This window comes from Tachypleus tridentatus, chromosome 10 (genome assembly GCF_004210375.1).
Source record: "Tachypleus tridentatus isolate NWPU-2018 chromosome 10, ASM421037v1, whole genome shotgun sequence".
Classification (NCBI taxonomy): Eukaryota; Metazoa; Arthropoda; class Merostomata; order Xiphosura; family Limulidae; genus Tachypleus; species Tachypleus tridentatus.
Genome location: NC_134834.1, coordinates 91,428,150 through 91,445,950, shown reverse-complemented (window position 1 = coordinate 91,445,950; position 17,801 = coordinate 91,428,150). Strand labels below are relative to the sequence as shown.

Sequence of the window (17,801 nt, the reverse complement as noted above, 5' to 3'; positions counted from 1 at the left end):
TCGAATTACAAGTCGAGTGTCTTAACCACATGGCTACGTCGGGGCCTATATACAATATAAGAACTTGTACATATATTCTGACATTATGTGATTGTTGTACGAAACATTGTAACATTTTTCCTACAGAAATGACTGACATTTTACGTTTACTTTTGATCATAAAATTCTCTTTTAAAATAGGTATAGATAATATTAATATAAATATGTACTAGATGATATGATTATAAATGTGTATAGATGGTATTATTATAAATATGTACTAGATGCTATTATTATAAATATGTATAGATCATATTATTAAAAATATGTATAGATGGTATTGTTATAAATATGATTAGACGATATTATTATAAATATGTATGGATGGTATTGTTATAAATATGTAGTAGATGATATTATTATAAATATTTGTAGATGATATTATTATAACTATTTGTAGATGATATTATTATAAATATTTGTAGATGATATTATTATAAATATTTGTAGATTGTATTATTATAAATATGTGTAGATGATATTATTATAAATATTTGTAGATAGTATTATTATAAATATGTACTAGATTTTATTATTATAAATATGTACTAGATTTTATTATTATATATATGTACTAGATTTTATTATTATAAATATGTACTAGATTTTATTATTATAAATATTTGTAGATGGTATTATTATAAATATGTGTAGATGATATTATTATAAATATGCATAGATGGTATTATTATAAATATGTATAGATGATATCTTCTAATATTATATTAATTTTAATTCAAGTTAATTTTAATATGTTGTAGATATTATTAGAGACATTGGAATTTATGTAAGCATTTACTTTTAATTTCATCTTGTTCATAATTTATAAAATCTCAGGTTCAGAAGGCCAGCTTTCAAATAACTTCAGAAATAATCTTGACTAAGATTCAATAAAATTATGACATGAATATAGATTTTATTTCTGACATGAATAGCTGATGCCACTAATTTACTTATTTCATTTTTCTTATCATGATACCTGAAACAACGTTTGTCATTTGCGAAGAGTAAAAACTAGAGTGTGTCATAAGTAAGCAGTAAACAATCAATATTAACTAATCTCTTATATAGCATCTACAGTTTGTTTTTTGAAAAGTACCCACTTAACTTACGAACAATATGAAATTTTAAAACAGCTATATATGGGACAAGAAATTTATTTATTTACAACGTTTCGTCTCTAAGAACGACATGAACACCTACAAAATCTGAGGTACAAGTACCGACAAGTTGCAAATATATGTAGTCAAATAAATTGGTTTATAATACTGTCTCTCTGGTGTTATATGTAATCAACTTGATATATATATAATGGAGCTCCTGATGTTTCATTAATGTTATGTTTTAGTTCTTTGGTTCTTTGTGCTTACAGAATTTTTCTTTAGTTTGGATTTTCTCTGTATTTGGTAAGTTGGTATTTTGAAAGTTTATTTGAAAAATAAAAACCTTAATAATAGTATATTTATCTTCGGCATGTACACTCAAATACCTAAGATAAGAAGCCATTGTAACAGCATTAAACAAAATAAACAATGATAAAAACAAAGACATGAAAATACATTTAGAAGATACGAAACAGATATTTGAATTAGAAATTAGCAATTATTCTATGTTTGGACAAAATGTCTGTGAACCAAGATAAGTTTAGGAATGGGAGGTCCATTACTTCCAATTATATCAACATTATTCCTTATCAGCACAGAGACAAAAATCATTACTACAGCTATATTTCAACCATTTTTCTGTTAAGGTTTAGTAAACGACTTATTGCTTTAACTGATAAATACTAATTTCCAGGAAAAGAGATAAAATAAATTATGTAATTCGTATTCCAGTCACTTATTAAGGAAACTATTCAAGTAATTTGCGTATGAGGATATCTTATTTGTGAATTCTTTATCAAAGTCGACAACCTTTGCTTGATCCATTTCACGCAAGTGTGCTTACAAATATAAAAAACAAACGTTGTTTAAGCTCTTGCTTATTTGCCAAATATGGATAGCTATGATAAATGCACGTGCTTGTTTGTTAATGCTCTCTATAACATTAGAGAAAAACAAAACACGTAAGACGCCATGCAATTATTTTAATAAACTTTATATTTTAAAATGTCTGTACATTGTAAAGTTTAACAATAAAAAAAAATGTTAACACGCTACATCGAAAAGCGGGAAACTGGTGAATCGTTACCAGATCTAAGTATATTTTACTCGTGCATTTTTCATACGTAGAAAAGCAAAATAATATATAACCATCTTACAGGTTTGAACGTTCTTACATTACTTTCAAATAAAAATATTATATTTATCTAATAGTCTATATAAATATATACATATAAACGAAAGGTTTTACTTTTTTATTGTAGGCTCTTTCAAGAGATAGTTCTGCATATTTCTACAAATAAAACGGTTTTAAAAACAGTGCTATTATCAAACTATTTTAACGTTGCTATTACAGCACCCCATGACGGCCCAGCAGTAACTCTGAGAGCTGCTAATGCTGAAAACCTCGTTTCAATACCTGAGAAAGGGAAGACACAGATACCCCATTGTTCATGTTTGTGTTTAGAACAAGAAATAAAACATACTTACAGTACATGTAATCATTGGGGGTAAATGTTAAAATGAATTTTAAGAAATCGTATAAATCCTTTTTTTATATAACACTTTTCGGACTTTACGTTATAATATCGGATTTAATTCCCTGCGTTGGACAGAGTGCATATAACCCATTGTGTAGATTTGCACTGATAAAAGGAATATCACGTGCAAAAAACAGGAAAAAGTTAAGCCTTTATCGAACGCGAGTTTACTTAAAACAAATAAATGTCATATCAAACAAAAATTCATATAAAATATGTGTCTGTTAAAAAACAGTCCCTATCCTATCCTTACAGTTTGATTTATCACATTTGTACAATGATTTGTTGATAAATTCCTTCTTCAATGTCCCCACAGGGGCTCAGCAGTAAGTTTGTGGGTTTATATCACTAGAATTTGGATTTCGATACCCGTTGTAGACACAGTACACACAGTCCATTGTGTAAATTTGTACTTAATTACTAAGAAATAAACTTTCTCCAACAATACGTTCTTGTAACCTTCGATGCTGTTAGCTGCTCCATGACATTGTTATAGCAACGTCTTTGTTTGTTTGTTTATTTTTTTTAATTTCGCGCAAAGCTATTCGAGGGCTATCTGTGCTAGCCGTCCCTAATTTAGCAGTGTAAGGCTAGAGGGAGGGCAGCTAGTCATCACCACCCACCACCAACTCTTGGGCTACTCTTTTACCAACGAATAGTGGGATTGACTGTCACATTATAATGCCCCCACAGCTGAAAGGGCAAGCATGTTTGGTGCGACGGGGATGCGAACCCGCGACACTTAGATTACGAGTCGCATACCTTAGCCCACCTGGCGATGCCGGGCCAGCAACGCCTTTAAATGAACAATTTGCTAAGACTAACCAGTCTTTACAATTATCTTAACTTGCTGGAGTGTTCTGTGTTGGTTTTTTTTCAGTTAGGCTTTTCTACATTAATATTTTTATTTGATTTCCAAGACGGATTGCGATGAACTGATAAGGGATATTTTTTTTGTATGAATAACCCAATTAAAGTTCGTGGGGAAAAAAAAATCAGTTAGCCTGTAGTTAGCTGGCTCTAACTGAATATCATAAAGTAAATCTGTCAGCCTGGAAAATGCTGTATCATCAAGGTAATGGCATTTTGAAGCTAATGGTGTTTCTGGTCTAAAAATTGTTTCAAAAATTTAAAATACGAAACGTATATAAAAATTATGCAATATTTTAAATACAAATATTTCTTTGTTTGTTTTAAACACGAGCTGTTCCTAATTTAGTAGTGTAAGACAGTTAGTGATTACATTTGGTTAGTGGTTTATGTGTATAAAGGAGAAAGGAAGTGGCTGCCTTTCACCGTCACCCAATTAGCTTACAAGAAAAACAACTCTTTCACAACATTACAAGTTTTGTTTCTCATAGGAGGGCCCGGCATGGCCAGGTGGGTTAAGGCGTGTGACTCGTAATCCGAGGGTCGCGGGTTCGCATCCCCGTCGCACCAAACATGCTTGCCCTTTCAGCTGTGGGGGCATTATAATGTGACGGTCAATCCCACTATTCGTTGGTAAAAGAGTAGCCCAAGAGTTGGTGGTGGGTGGTGATGACTAGCTGCCTTCCCTCTAGTCTTACACTGCTAAATTAGGGACGGCTAGCGTGGATAGCTCTCGAGTAACTTTGCGCGAAATTTAAACACAAAAAAAAACACTCTCATAGGAGAACACAGGTGACAGTCAGCAATGAACATATATGTATTATACACCAGCAAAAACAGTAACTTAATTCAGAGCTTTACTACGTCCAAACTAGTAAAGAAATATGACATAATTTTAAAAGTTTTAGATATCAACTAAGGGGCAAATTAATGAATCGTAAAGTCCTGTATCACATATCTTCTTTCTGGCTCAGTCAGCCATTTAAAACTACAGAAGAAATTTAAAAATTAACCATGTTGCACTTTCAATAAAATTAAAATAACTCCCTCAAACTTGACCCAGTGAAACCACTTGCTCTAAGCATTTGCATTTACTTAAACAGGAACAACACTACAAAAGAGAGACATAATTTACAACACATCTACCTCCTTTTGAGAGGAGTCATCCAGCAAACTATGCTCACACTCTATCAAAAAAGAAACAAAATTTATGAAAATAGTCTCTATAATAAAATACATGAAATAAAACCCTTTAACGATGAAACAAATACAAACTTGTTCCCATTGACAAAAATCTCGTAAACAAAATACACTCGTTTGAAAGGAAATGTATCAAAAATATGATGTAACAATTGGAAATAATGTACATACAGTTAATCCATAAAACAATTATCAAGTGAGGACTAAACCACACTCACTGAGGAGAGAAGACAACGTTACTCACCTAAAGAAGCTCAAACGCAAGTCCTTTAATATAAACATGAGCACTTGATGCTCCATGGTAACCTGCTGAGTAATCTCCCTGTCTCTCACAAAATACCTCTGATTTTGTGCGAGATCTTCTCAGACATGCTACACTCCCTCCTGTGTTGGTCACTCTCCGCACTTCAAAGATTAATCTTTCTCGTGAATATGTAACATCCAGGTGTTCATCCATTTTGTCTCCTGCTGTTGGCAGTGGCATTTTAATACTGTTAACTTCAAGAATAAGAGCTGCTCTTTTACATCCAGTTGGGTTTTATGGGGAATTTCATATCTTCATCTCTGCCTGTGGAACCACTGGTATACAGTGCTGGTCAAATTATTTCCATATTTTATAACAAATAAGGTTATTATTATTAAGATGGAATACAAATATAGTTATCGCTGTAAAACTGAGAAATACTTCTTATATTAAACATCTATATATAGGTCGTATAATAAGGCAGGTTATATAGACATAATTGAACTATTTATTACAAGAGTAAACAATGTGGGTCTCGCATCGCCAAGCGTGTTAAGGCGTGCGACTCATAATATGAGGGTCGCGGGTTCGCATCCCGGTCGCGCCAAACATGCTCGCATTTTTAGCTGTGGGGGCGTTATAATGTGACGGTCAATCCCACTATTCGTTGGTAAAAGAGTAGCACTGCTAAATTAGGGACGGCTAGCACAGATAGCCCTCGAGTAGCTTTGTGCGAAATTCAAAAACAAACAAGCAAACAATGTTATCAGACACCTGCTGAAAGATGTGTAATTAATATTTTACCTCTCACAACAAAACCTTACAAAAATATGTGTATCAACAAAATATAATCATGTTATTATAAACAGAGTCTGTAACCTTATACCAGTTCTTATTAAACATTCAGTACTTGGTTGGTCCTCGTCGTACTCTAATAACCTTCGCAAGGCGATATCGGATGCTGTTTTTCAGATTATTGATGTAGTCTATTTCTTCCCAGTTTTTTTCTATAAAATACTGAAACTCAGCTACAGTAGCTGGTTTAGATTCGTTGTTTGCATTTTTCCCAGCTCAGTTCTGTCCAACAGTTTTCAACAGAATTACAATCTAGAGATTTTTCTGGCACTAGCAATCTTGTAATGCTCGGCTGGTGGAGATAATCCTGTACAAAACACACACTGCACACACTGTTGGTAGTAGCATTGACATTCTGGAACACAAAGTTATAGCCACACTTTGTTTTAGCAAATGGAAGAAATATCATCTCTGTGAGATGACTATAGTAAGTACCATTTACGTTTCTCTGGAGGACACGAAGAGCAATTTTTGCACCATTACAAATAGCTGCCAAAACATATTCTGCATCACCTACTGTGTATTTCCTGTGAGGAAAACAGTCTTCCCTCATCTGTTCTCCAAGCAAACGATGAGCACATCAGCCTCAACAAGCCGGAAACATAATTCACTCATATGAAAAGATGGTACGTCACCAGTGTTCTAACTGTAAATTGATATGCTGTCTTACCCAAGTAACATGGTGTCACTGGTGATATCTGGTTAATATGAATTTGTAGATAGACCTTTTTTGCAAAATAACTACGTTTGGTTATTCTGATATTGACTATTTTTCTGGATAGCCTGGAATAAATGTACTTGTGAAATTCCTGTCATAAGGTGTGGCAAAACTTTTTTCTCTCTTCACATATTAACTTAATCAACATAAAACACTATGCAAACATTTTGGCTAATACTGTAGATGCTAATGTCTAGATGCACATATTAGGTGTTACTATCATAGCTGGTGAAACTTTTGCAAGTGTTGCCATACTAGTAGCTGCCACTTTGGTGCTTATCTGTGGGGTCATGAGCAAAGAAGTTGTAACCATGAAGAGGTTTTCTGTTTGATCAATCATTTCTGGTGTGGAAGTTGTGGAAAGGACTCGTTAAAGTGAATGATACAGTAGCTCCTTTAGAAGTTTGTTGTTATTTTTTTCCAAGACGTTCTCCAACTAGTACATTTTTGCCTATTGCTCTGTAAGATCATTCTATGTTTTGAATCTTTTATAATTTTTTACTTGGTCTGCTTATTCGTTCCAAGTGAGGCTGGCATTGGCTGGACTGGTTAGACAAATGACATACTGGACGTTGTGGGATCATGTTAACCTAGAATACTAGTCTCACTACCACAGCTTTCAGAGCCTACATGTTGAATACTTCGTTCAGCAATGTGTCTGTATTCGTTCAAGGATTCGGACATCATGAAAATAACGTTTAACTTAAGTGAGGTAGGCAATGTTGTAAACACCAACACATCTGAAAAATCAGACAAAAATAGTTTATTACTAGCCCTTCTATTGCACAGCAGTGATTGGAATAGTTTCTTTGCAAAAGAGAATACTGGTTATTCTAATTGATTGCTTGAAAACTGAATATAACCTGAAGAATTAAGAACTTGTTTTTAAGTAGAGAAGTCGAGATTGAAAATTCAAGATGAAAACTTCAGTTGTTCGGATTAAGTCATTCAAAAGTATGGATTGAAGTCGTAAAGTCCTGGTTATCAAAATATTTGTCTTGAGAAACCTATTAATATAAAATGCGAAAAGTCAAAAATAAACCTGTAGTCAAGCTTTGTATTTAGAGGCTTACACGTACCTGTGATTAAAATACCTGTAAAACACAATATGTACTACAGATTGTTATCAATGGAGGCACCTTGGATCTGGAGATTGAACTAAACTTCAGCTGCATTCTTTAAGATCATCATGAGCATTCAAATGGTCCATGGTAGTCTGTAACCTTACCACATTACCTCCACTATCTATGCTCTGATTGCTATACCAGAAGAGCTCAAATATGGTTGGAAAAAATGGGAGGTCAGTGTGCTTACACTAGTAAATGATTTAGATTTTTAGATTTAATATGACTCGCGTTCTGTCCTAATCCCTCAGATCATGAAAATTATTAGCACCTACAATATCAGAACGTAGGAGAATTGCTACACCTCACATAAGTATATTATATATTTCTTACAAAACTGCATTCACAATTTATGTTTTCGTACATTTTAACTGGTTTTGTATTGAAACATATGTTAAGAATATATTTAGACAACTATGTTCCTTGCAAATATTTCAATCTGTATGATCAAAAATATTTTACACAACAAATACCTAGTTTATTATATTTAGTAAAGCTGTTTATTAATTTAAATTTCTAAGGATGATTTCATCAGACTCAATTTCATTTTAGTCTGACCTTACTGAAACTGCATCAGTCAAAACTTGTAAAATACAAAATAAATTGTGTTTTCCTGAAAGTTTAACCTGGTCTATGTGCTACTTTCATCTCTCTCTGAATGTTTTAGTGTAAAAACAGAAACATGCTAATACGTACATTAAAACAGTCTACAAATAATTCACTACAGACCAATAACCACAATTAAATTCATAACTCAACGTTTTAACATCCAGATTGAATTCTCGTTCAAAGTTGGCCTCAGGTTGTGTTCTCAGTGACTGATATATTTTATTTAGGACAATATTTATAAATTACATTGTGTAAGGTTTTATATGTTTATGAAAAACCTCGTACACACATGTATAATAATAATAAAAAAAACATGCTGATGTATTTGAAGGTTTTTAACTTCAACACATTACCGTACACATTAATATAACTTCCAACAAATCACCTCACACATGTGTAATATTACAATAGTAACACACAAATGCCATATTCATTTACGGACCTACAATGCTAAAATCCGGGGTTCGATTCCCTATAGTGTATCCACAAGATAGACCGAGGTGGTTTTAAAACAAACATCATAATTTGGCAGTGTGCTGCCATCTGTGAACAATTATATTCAACGAAATGTTAAGAGCTTTCTGAAATAATAATTCCTGGAAAAGTTTAATTAAACTACACTATTTATCCAAACTTCCTAGCTTGGCATAGCCAGATGGATAAGGTATTCGACTCGTAATCCTAGAGTCGCGAGTTTGAATTCCCGTCAGATCAAACATGCTCACCCTTTCAGCCGTGGGGGTGTCATAATGTTACGATCAATCCCACTATTCGTTGATAAAAGAGTAGCCCAAGAGCTGGTGGTGTGTGGTGATGACTAGCTGCCTTCCCTCTAGTCTAACACTGCTAAATTAGGGACGGCTAGCGCAGATAGCCCTCGTTTAGCTTTGTGCGAAATTCAAAACAAACCCAAACTTCCTTTCGCTAAGCTTAATACTTATTTTGTCATTACCTTGTACATTAGTAATATTCAAATCAGACGTGGTTATTGTATTCTAAACAATGATTCCTCGCTAACTGCAGACTGCTCATACACTGTATTGCCTCACACCTAATAAATTCATTCATGCTAGTTGTCATCACCACAAAGCAAGCATAAGTATTATAACTTCAACTAAGCAAGACCTATTTCACTGAAGCCAGTCACTAATTTCATGTTCTGTCTTTATATGGAACACACTTGTTTCACTGCACATGAAGGAATCATAGACGGTTAAGTTTTCAATATAGTCTTTTCGACAAATAACCTCATGGCTTCTTCTTTATAACTCTCACTACTTTACTGAAAGAAGTTTCACTTCGGAAAATTACTCGGACACTTAGAAAAAAATGGTCATGATACCCTTCAATGATTAGTTTCTCGACAAAACAACCATCATAGCTATCACACAAGCAATAATTATATCATAGTATGTACGAGGGCTTTTCAAAAAATACGCGGACTGACGTCATAAAACAAAATGTACTTTATTTAGAAGTTACAGGTCTGGGACCCTTCAAAGTACTCTCCTCCCCAACGCACACAATTATCCCAACGGTGTTTCCACTTATTGAAACAGTCCTGGTACGCTTCTTTTGTAATGTCCTCCAGCTCCTTCGTCGCATTTACCTTAATCTCGGGAATCGTCTCAAATCTTCTTCCTTTCAAGAGTCTTTTGAGTTTGGGGAACAAGAAAATATCTCAAGGAGCAAGGTCAGGTGAGTAGGGGGGTGGGGAAGAACAGTGATCGAGTGTTTGGCCAATAACTCACGAGTTCTGAGGCTCAAATTTCGCAGCAACGCGGTGCATCTTCAATTTTTCGGTCAAAATCTCGTAACAAGATCCAACTGATATCTCACACTCTTCAGCAAGCTCCCTGACAGTCAGACGTCGATTTGCCCGCACCAGGGTGTTGATTTTGTCGACGTGTGGGTCGTCAGTTGACGTGGAAGGACGTCCAGGACGCTCATCATCTTCAATGGACTGTCGACCATCCTTAAAACGTTCATGCCACTTGAAGCATGCCGTACGCTTCATAGCAACATCACCGTAAGCCGTGTTAAGCATAGCAAAAGTTTCAGTCGCAGAGTTTCCAAGTTTAACCCAAAATTTCACAGTGAGTCGTTGCTCCTTCAGGTCATTCATTCTGAAATCCGCCAAACGAAAAAATCGCACTTCACTTAAAACCGCGTAGCTAATACACAAATGAAGATATCTGCAATCGGGAAATAGCGTCGTAATCAGCTGATCTGTGCAAACCTAGCGACACCAAGCGGATTTCCCTGGAACCAACTGGAGCCGCGCATTTCAAACAGTCCGCGTATTTTTTGAACAGCCCTCGTATACCCAGGATCCCATGTCACCATCAGAGATTTTGGAAAACAAGAATTTCTAAGCCGTTTTAATCAGAGATATTTTGACTACATGACTGTCTTAAATACTGCACGAACATCATTTTCAACATGCAGATCATATTTTATATCACCTTCTAGGGACTCTGAAAGCAAGATTTACTGAGCCCTTTCAGGCAATGGTAGCATAACCAAATGATTACTTCCACAAATCTGAGAGTTAATTCTCGTCATAATAATTAGAAAGTTTGTTTATTTATTTGTTTTGAATTTTCGCACAAAACTACACGAGGGTTATTTGCTTTAGCGATCACTACTTTAGCAGTGTGAGATTGGAGGGAAGACAACTAGTCATAACTACCCACAGCCAACAACTCTTGAACTACTCTTTTACCAATGAATGGTAGAATTGATCGTACATTTTAATGCCCCCACTGGCTGAAAGGGCGAACATAATCGGTGTGACAGGGATTCGAACCTGCAATACTCACATTACGAGTAGAGAACTTTAACCACCTGGCCATGCCAAGCCAATCAGAAGGTCTACGGTAGTGACTTGTCCATCTACTAGAGCTTGTATCTGCCTCTTCAAACATTTCCTTATTCGATTAATTGAACACAGCTATATAACTATCATTTTTTTTCTACAAGTCGTATCCTAGACGTCGTAAAGACAGAGTGGCGTCTTGTAAAAGGCTAGAATCCATCAACACAAAAATCAGGGCAAAAAAAAACTATTCATGTATCCCAGGCAACAATATAAAACATAATCAACAATTTTCTTGTGGAAAACGAATACAAGTCACGTGTATACAACTTATTTCCATGCAATATCTTTACAACTTGTGCATCCTTCAAATAGCTGGATAATTGTTACTATTTCTAGTAAAAACAAGTTTCTGGTTGTAGTAGTTCTGGTTTCCTACGTAACCAGACTTTTGACACTGGTGTTAAGAACCTTTATACTCTTACACTAGGTGATCAAAGTAAAACATGGTTTGAGGAATGGTTTGCTTTGAGTATAACAAATTCATAGAGAAGCAAATTCTCTGCAATGAAAACTACGTTACTGAACTATTATCAAGATGTATGTTCGTCAGATAACGCATGGTTTGGCATGATAACATGGACTGAAACGACGTGATGCAATTATGAAATTATTTTAATGTAAGAACGCAACATCTTTACAGTAATTGTAGCATTTATGTTAATTATTAAGGCACGCAATAGACAATGAAATATTTCTTAAATGTCAAGTTTGTGTTGAATAACTTTGCAACAAATATGTTGTTTTATTTTTTATTGTTACCAGATTTTGTAACTATTCATCTGCTAAAAGGCATGGAAACCCATCTTTCCTATCACCCACGGACCATAAGGTATGCCTCGTATTTATAACAAATTCAGTGATTATATAATTCTTGGGTAAAATGTACGACACTTTGAAAAACATAATTAACAACAACTCCAATCACACCACAATAATAAGATTTTTAGTATAGTTTACAACTTCAAGTAAAACATTAGTTAAAACAACTTAAAAACAATTTATGCATCACTCACATGTCCCACAGTCAGTAATTCTGATATTTAGAAAAGTTACTAAATGAATCAGATATAATGGAAAAACAGGTCAGTTCTCTTAAATACCGAGGTATTACTGAATGTTAAAAAACAAACCACACTTCAGGTTATTTATGCTCTCAAAAAAAATACAAAAGAAAATGAAAGTTGTTCGACTAGAACAGTATTGTAGATAAATTAGAGTCCACTCAAACTTTGCTACGTATTCTAAAAACAACTGGTATGAGTATTAAAACTATAATTAAAATACATTGCTATGTATTTGTAATAAAGAAAACTTGTTCAGTTCCAACTAATGCGGATATTGAAGAGTATTATAATGTCTTAAGATAAAACAAACGCATTAAAGCAAATTTAAAGTTTATTTCTTGAACATTTTGTTTGACCACTCTTAACCAAAATAACTACATGAATTGAAAATCAATAAGCAATATCTTCTTTAAGGTTTTGGAGATATTTAGCTGGAACTCAATTTCAGGTGTTGATAATGATGTTCATCATATTATGTTTTTCTGAAAACTTAAGTCTATTTTGTTTGTTTTGAGGTTTTCCTGTTGCAATAAGCACTTTTGACACTGACGCCATTTTTGTCCCACTTTAATTAGCAACGGTGATTTCCTGAATACCATTGTGAATTTTTTGTCCTGCTGTGAAAGTGTCCACTTTAACAATGGTCGTTTCTCAAATTTGTAACAAGAGTGCTGCGACATTTTTGTCTGTCTCTGAGTGAAGGAAACCTAAGATACTTAGTACTTAACTGGAAATCTTAAGTGTGTTTTCTACTCTTATCATGTTGGTACGAATTTCATTGCATCCATTAATTCTTTTTCCAGTTTCTGGTAATTTATTTTCTTTAAAAATTTCCTAGTGACTGTAGTCTTACTTATACAAAGCTACGATCCTACGTCTTACTTATGTGGACTCCATCAGTAAGTTATATTGGGTTTGAAAGTACAACAGTTGAGTATGAGTCTCAGACAAAACAAAATTTTATTTCCCTTTTTATAAATAATAACTTGAAGGAATAAGGAAGATGTTTCTTAATGCTTTTGCAACAGTAAATTAATAAATATGAAGACTAATATTTCTTGATAAACGTCAATATAATAACTACAGTATTATAAAGTCTAAAAGCCAAATGTCCCAATTTTCAGAAACTTCATCATTGCCAGTTCTGACACTTGTATGTCACCAGAAAAATATGTCACGGTTTTCGTAATAGGAAATATTTTTTAAACCCCACTCTTATGAGAACCAACAGCTGAGCCTGGCTTGGCTACGTGGTCAGGGGAGCTCGATTCACAATCTGAGGTTCAGGGTTGCGCCCTTTCAGCCATGGGGGCGTTATATGTTACAATCAGTCACACTATTCATTGGTAAAAGAGTAGTCCAAGAGTTGGCGGTTGGTGTTGATGATTAGCTTCCTTCCCTGTCCCCGCTAGTACAGCGATATGTCTCCGGATTTACAACGCTAAAATCAGGGGTTCGATTCCCCTCGATGGGCTCAGCAGATAGCCCGATGTGGCTTTGCTATAAGAAAACACACACAGCTTCCTTCCCTCTAGTCTTACACTGCTAAATTACGGACGCCTAGCGCATGTAGCCCTCGTGTTGCTTTACGTGAAATTAAAAAACAAATCGAAAATTAATAGCTTGTTCACAAGTTGTAATGGAGGCTAGCTTTTGCAAATTCAGTTTCACCCTCTTCAACTTTAAGACTTTATGAGTTTCATATTTAGAATGGCGTGTAAGAATACATATTGGACATTAATGTTTATTTTTATGATTATTAGGCCTATAGTTCTGTAATCGGAATCTTGTGGCGGCCTCATGAAAAAATAGCAATGCAAACGTCTGTGTTTTTCTTTGTTTTGTTGCTCATCAGGAAAAGCCTTTTCCCCCTTTCCAATTATACAGTGTTTACACTCCAGGGTGCACAACATCACCTTTATTTTACTTTATTTACGAAAAACAGCAAATTGCCATTCCAAGTTATAACATAAGAATACTTTAACACAATATCTGAAATATATTTATTAATTAATTAAGTTACGGATGACAATATTGTTTTATTTATGTATCCAAATTTACTGTCTCGTATTTATTTGATAATTTCCTATCGAACTAACAGATGAGTACAATGAAAATTCTTTTATCTAATAAGTGGTTACATAAATTTTCGAGTCACAAACTTCCTATATCTAAGAAAATATTTTGAATATTTCAGATGAAAAATAATAATAAAAGCAGATATTGTACATTTTTTGTTTCTTTTGTTGTTAAGCACAAAATTACAACATAATAACATAATGTTTGGAATTTGTTTGTTTTTTATTTTTGCGGAAAGCTACATGAGGACTATCTACGCTAGCTGTCTCTAATTTAGCAGTGTAAGATTAGAAAGAAGGCAACTAGTCGTCACAGCCCACCGCCAACTCTTGGGCTACTCTTTTTACCAACGAATAGTGTGATTGATTATATATTATAACGCCCCCACTGCTGAAATGGCGAGTTTGCTTGGTGTGAAAGACCCTCAAATTACTAATCAAGCCTTCTAACAACCTGGCCATACTGGGCCCTAATACTCGCACTTAGGAACAACATGGGAACTGTTAAACCATCTCGGTTTTCCCATCCTCTGAACCAAACTAACTATTTAAAAGATAAAGCCAGTCCTTATCATTCATATATTTATCAAGTGTTTTTTTTTAAAAAAGACTCATTCAAACTAATTACCTCCACAATATCCGAAGGCAATCAATTTCATAGGGCAAACACCCCAGTTATCAGTTCCTTATACAGTGTGTTAAATGTGCTCTGCCCACCAAAACTATCGAAACCTGACGTTTTAGGGTTATAAACCGTCACATTAACTTGCGCTTTTGTTTATTGTTCGCTAAAAAATCTAATGACAGGAATAAGTTTTAAAAACATAATGTATTTGAAAATTAAAGCAATAGAAACTTCACGTTTTGATATATCTTTATCAATCAAAAATGATAGAATATTGCAGAAATGTTTTTGTAATTATATATATAGATACAGAACAAAAAGTTTGTACTTTATTTTATTATATTTACGCATAGAAATAGTTACAAAAACATATGCTGATAAAATGTGTTACAATCATATGCACGATGGTTAGAAAAAAATGCATATTTTTCTTGGTTCTTATAAATTTTTTAAGAGGTTGTGCATTTTGAAAGTAAAAACAAGTGTAAAACTGTTGTGGACATTGTGGTAGTGTCAGGATCTGTATAAAACAGTTATGGACACTATATTGTATAACCTGAGTGATATTTCTGTTATCGAAACACATATATGCATTTTGCTTAACAAACCAACTGTTACAAACGTAATTTGGCAGATGATGAACAAATACTTGGCAAATATGAAAACGATATGTAAGAAGTGAAAACCCATATTTAAATATATCACCACTAATGTGATTGACAAAAATGATCACAGAGTCTGTTTCTTATTAAGTGCTTCAAATTATCCTGACAAAAAGTTAACAATGGATTGAATGAGTATGAAAGTGAATTTATGATACCACACGCGCATTAGGTCTTCCTGCATTCCCATGATGTGTCTTGCTTTCATCTGTTGCCCTTTGTGTCATTACCTTCCAGCAGTTTTCATTAGGGTTAAGATCTGGAATCTTGCCATGTCAGCATGTTTGATCCTCTCCCTTTGAAGATAGTCTTCCACTTGAAGCAAGTAAATGAAACTTAAGATGATTTTTCAGTAAATGTAAAGTGAAATATCCTACTTATTTCTAGTCTGCTACGTAGGGTACCTGAACATTACCGTTATTTTCAACAATGTAACATGGAGTAGAGTTATCTTTGAATGTGCACTGATCAACTTCATCGAAGTGATTCCAAATTCTTAATTCTTGGCTTCAACTGAGACTTGAGGATCTCGATTAATATACTTATTGGCATTGACAGTACTTTTCCTAAAAGGCAGGTGTCCCATACCATGTGCAAAGATAAATCCTCATACCACATGACCCTGTGGATGCTTCAAAGTTACATTCAGACATGCTGGGTGAAACTCTTAATCACAATAACTTCGTACAAATCGTTTCTCATCAAGTTAAACTTTGATTCGTTTTATAAAATCACTTTGCTTTAATTCAGTCACCATATTCTTCGCCTCAGATGAGTCTCATCTTGTTATTGAAGAGAGATTTCTTTCTTCACTATCTTGTTAAGAGGCCAGCTAAATACAGTGAGAGTGGACAGAATACGTTGTGACAGTGACCTCTGAAGTTTCTTGTCATGCTCATTTGAAATCTCTGGACGATAGTCGATCATTCGGTAGGCTTATGCGTTTCAGACACGATTATCAGCTGTTGTGGAAACCTTCTTGTTAGTCCTTCCATCCTTTTGCTTCACACAGCCAGACACTCTATATCTCTGCACCCAGCGGCTCACAAAAGAGTTGTTAAAATGAATTATTCTAGCAATCTTCTTTGTCAAAAGCACCTCTTTGTCCAAAGACACAAATAATACTTTTTACCATGGTGTTAACTCGTAATCCTTGGCTGAGATAGCATCATAAGCATCATTTAGCAGATAGACTTATCAACTGACTCTTGACAAGGGTCTCCATTTAAAGCCCCTCAAAAACGATTGATGCAATATCCAGATAGTTCATAAAGCTGCTAATGTGATAATTATATAGCACTGAATGATCCATTAAACACATTTGTACGAACATGCATTAGTGCCTCAAAACAGATGATGATTCAAAAGAAAAGTGTAAAAAATTGAGTGACGTTATAAGTTTATCCTCCACTGTTTATATGTATTTATATACACCTTTCGTAAAAGTAGTACTTCTAAGATGTCGTGCGCAAAAAAATATTATTCAAATATCGTAAAAAGCAGAAATCTTTTACATACTAATGCATTTCTATTTGTTTTCCCCCTTTTATGACTTCTTAAAGTACACTCCTAAGAATGAATCGTATCTTGCATATACAGACTAACGTAGTAAATATTATTTCTAAGTGTTATTTTGAACTTGATTCTTAATGTTCTTGTTTGAGTGTGTGTGTTTTAGATGTATTTATAATATCTTTGCTTATACATTTTTATTCTTTAAGTTTAACACATACGAATATGTAGATATATAAATATAAGAAAACATTTCGAATCCTTAAATGACAGCCTCCTTACAAATACAAATTCCGAATTTAACATTGCATATAAACATTGATAATTCATTTTTATCGATAAACCACAACTTTGAATCTTAATATTGCTTTCTGGAGGTTTTGTGAACACGACTGTATTCAAAATTGGTGTATTTGGATTACATTGTATTGTATTTACAATGAAAAGTACATAATTTTAATTTATTTAACCTATGCAACATTGTTGCATAAGCTCCATTTGCAATTTACATATATTTTGTAAAATCTACATACGCTTCTTTCACTGCAGCTAATATGTCGAAGAATCGCTTTCTTGAACGGGAAGCTGATTTGAGAATTAATATTGATAGAGAGACAAATTAAAATATTGAATTTTATTTTGTAATAAATAGTAGTGCGCGGTTGACAGCTTTCAAGGT

General features: G+C 34.0%; 1 long non-coding RNA gene across 1 annotated transcript in view; it reads left to right on the top strand.

Moving 5' to 3' along the window:
• The window catches only part of LOC143229851 (uncharacterized), a 42,718-nt gene extending 39,666 nt beyond the window's left edge, over positions 1-3,052 (top strand). Inside the window, exon 4 of the long non-coding RNA XR_013016102.1 lies at positions 2,497-3,052. This is a non-coding gene — a long non-coding RNA (uncharacterized LOC143229851). The remainder of the gene's footprint in view (positions 1-2,496) is intronic.
• Positions 3,053-17,801: the final 14,749 nt, after the last annotated feature.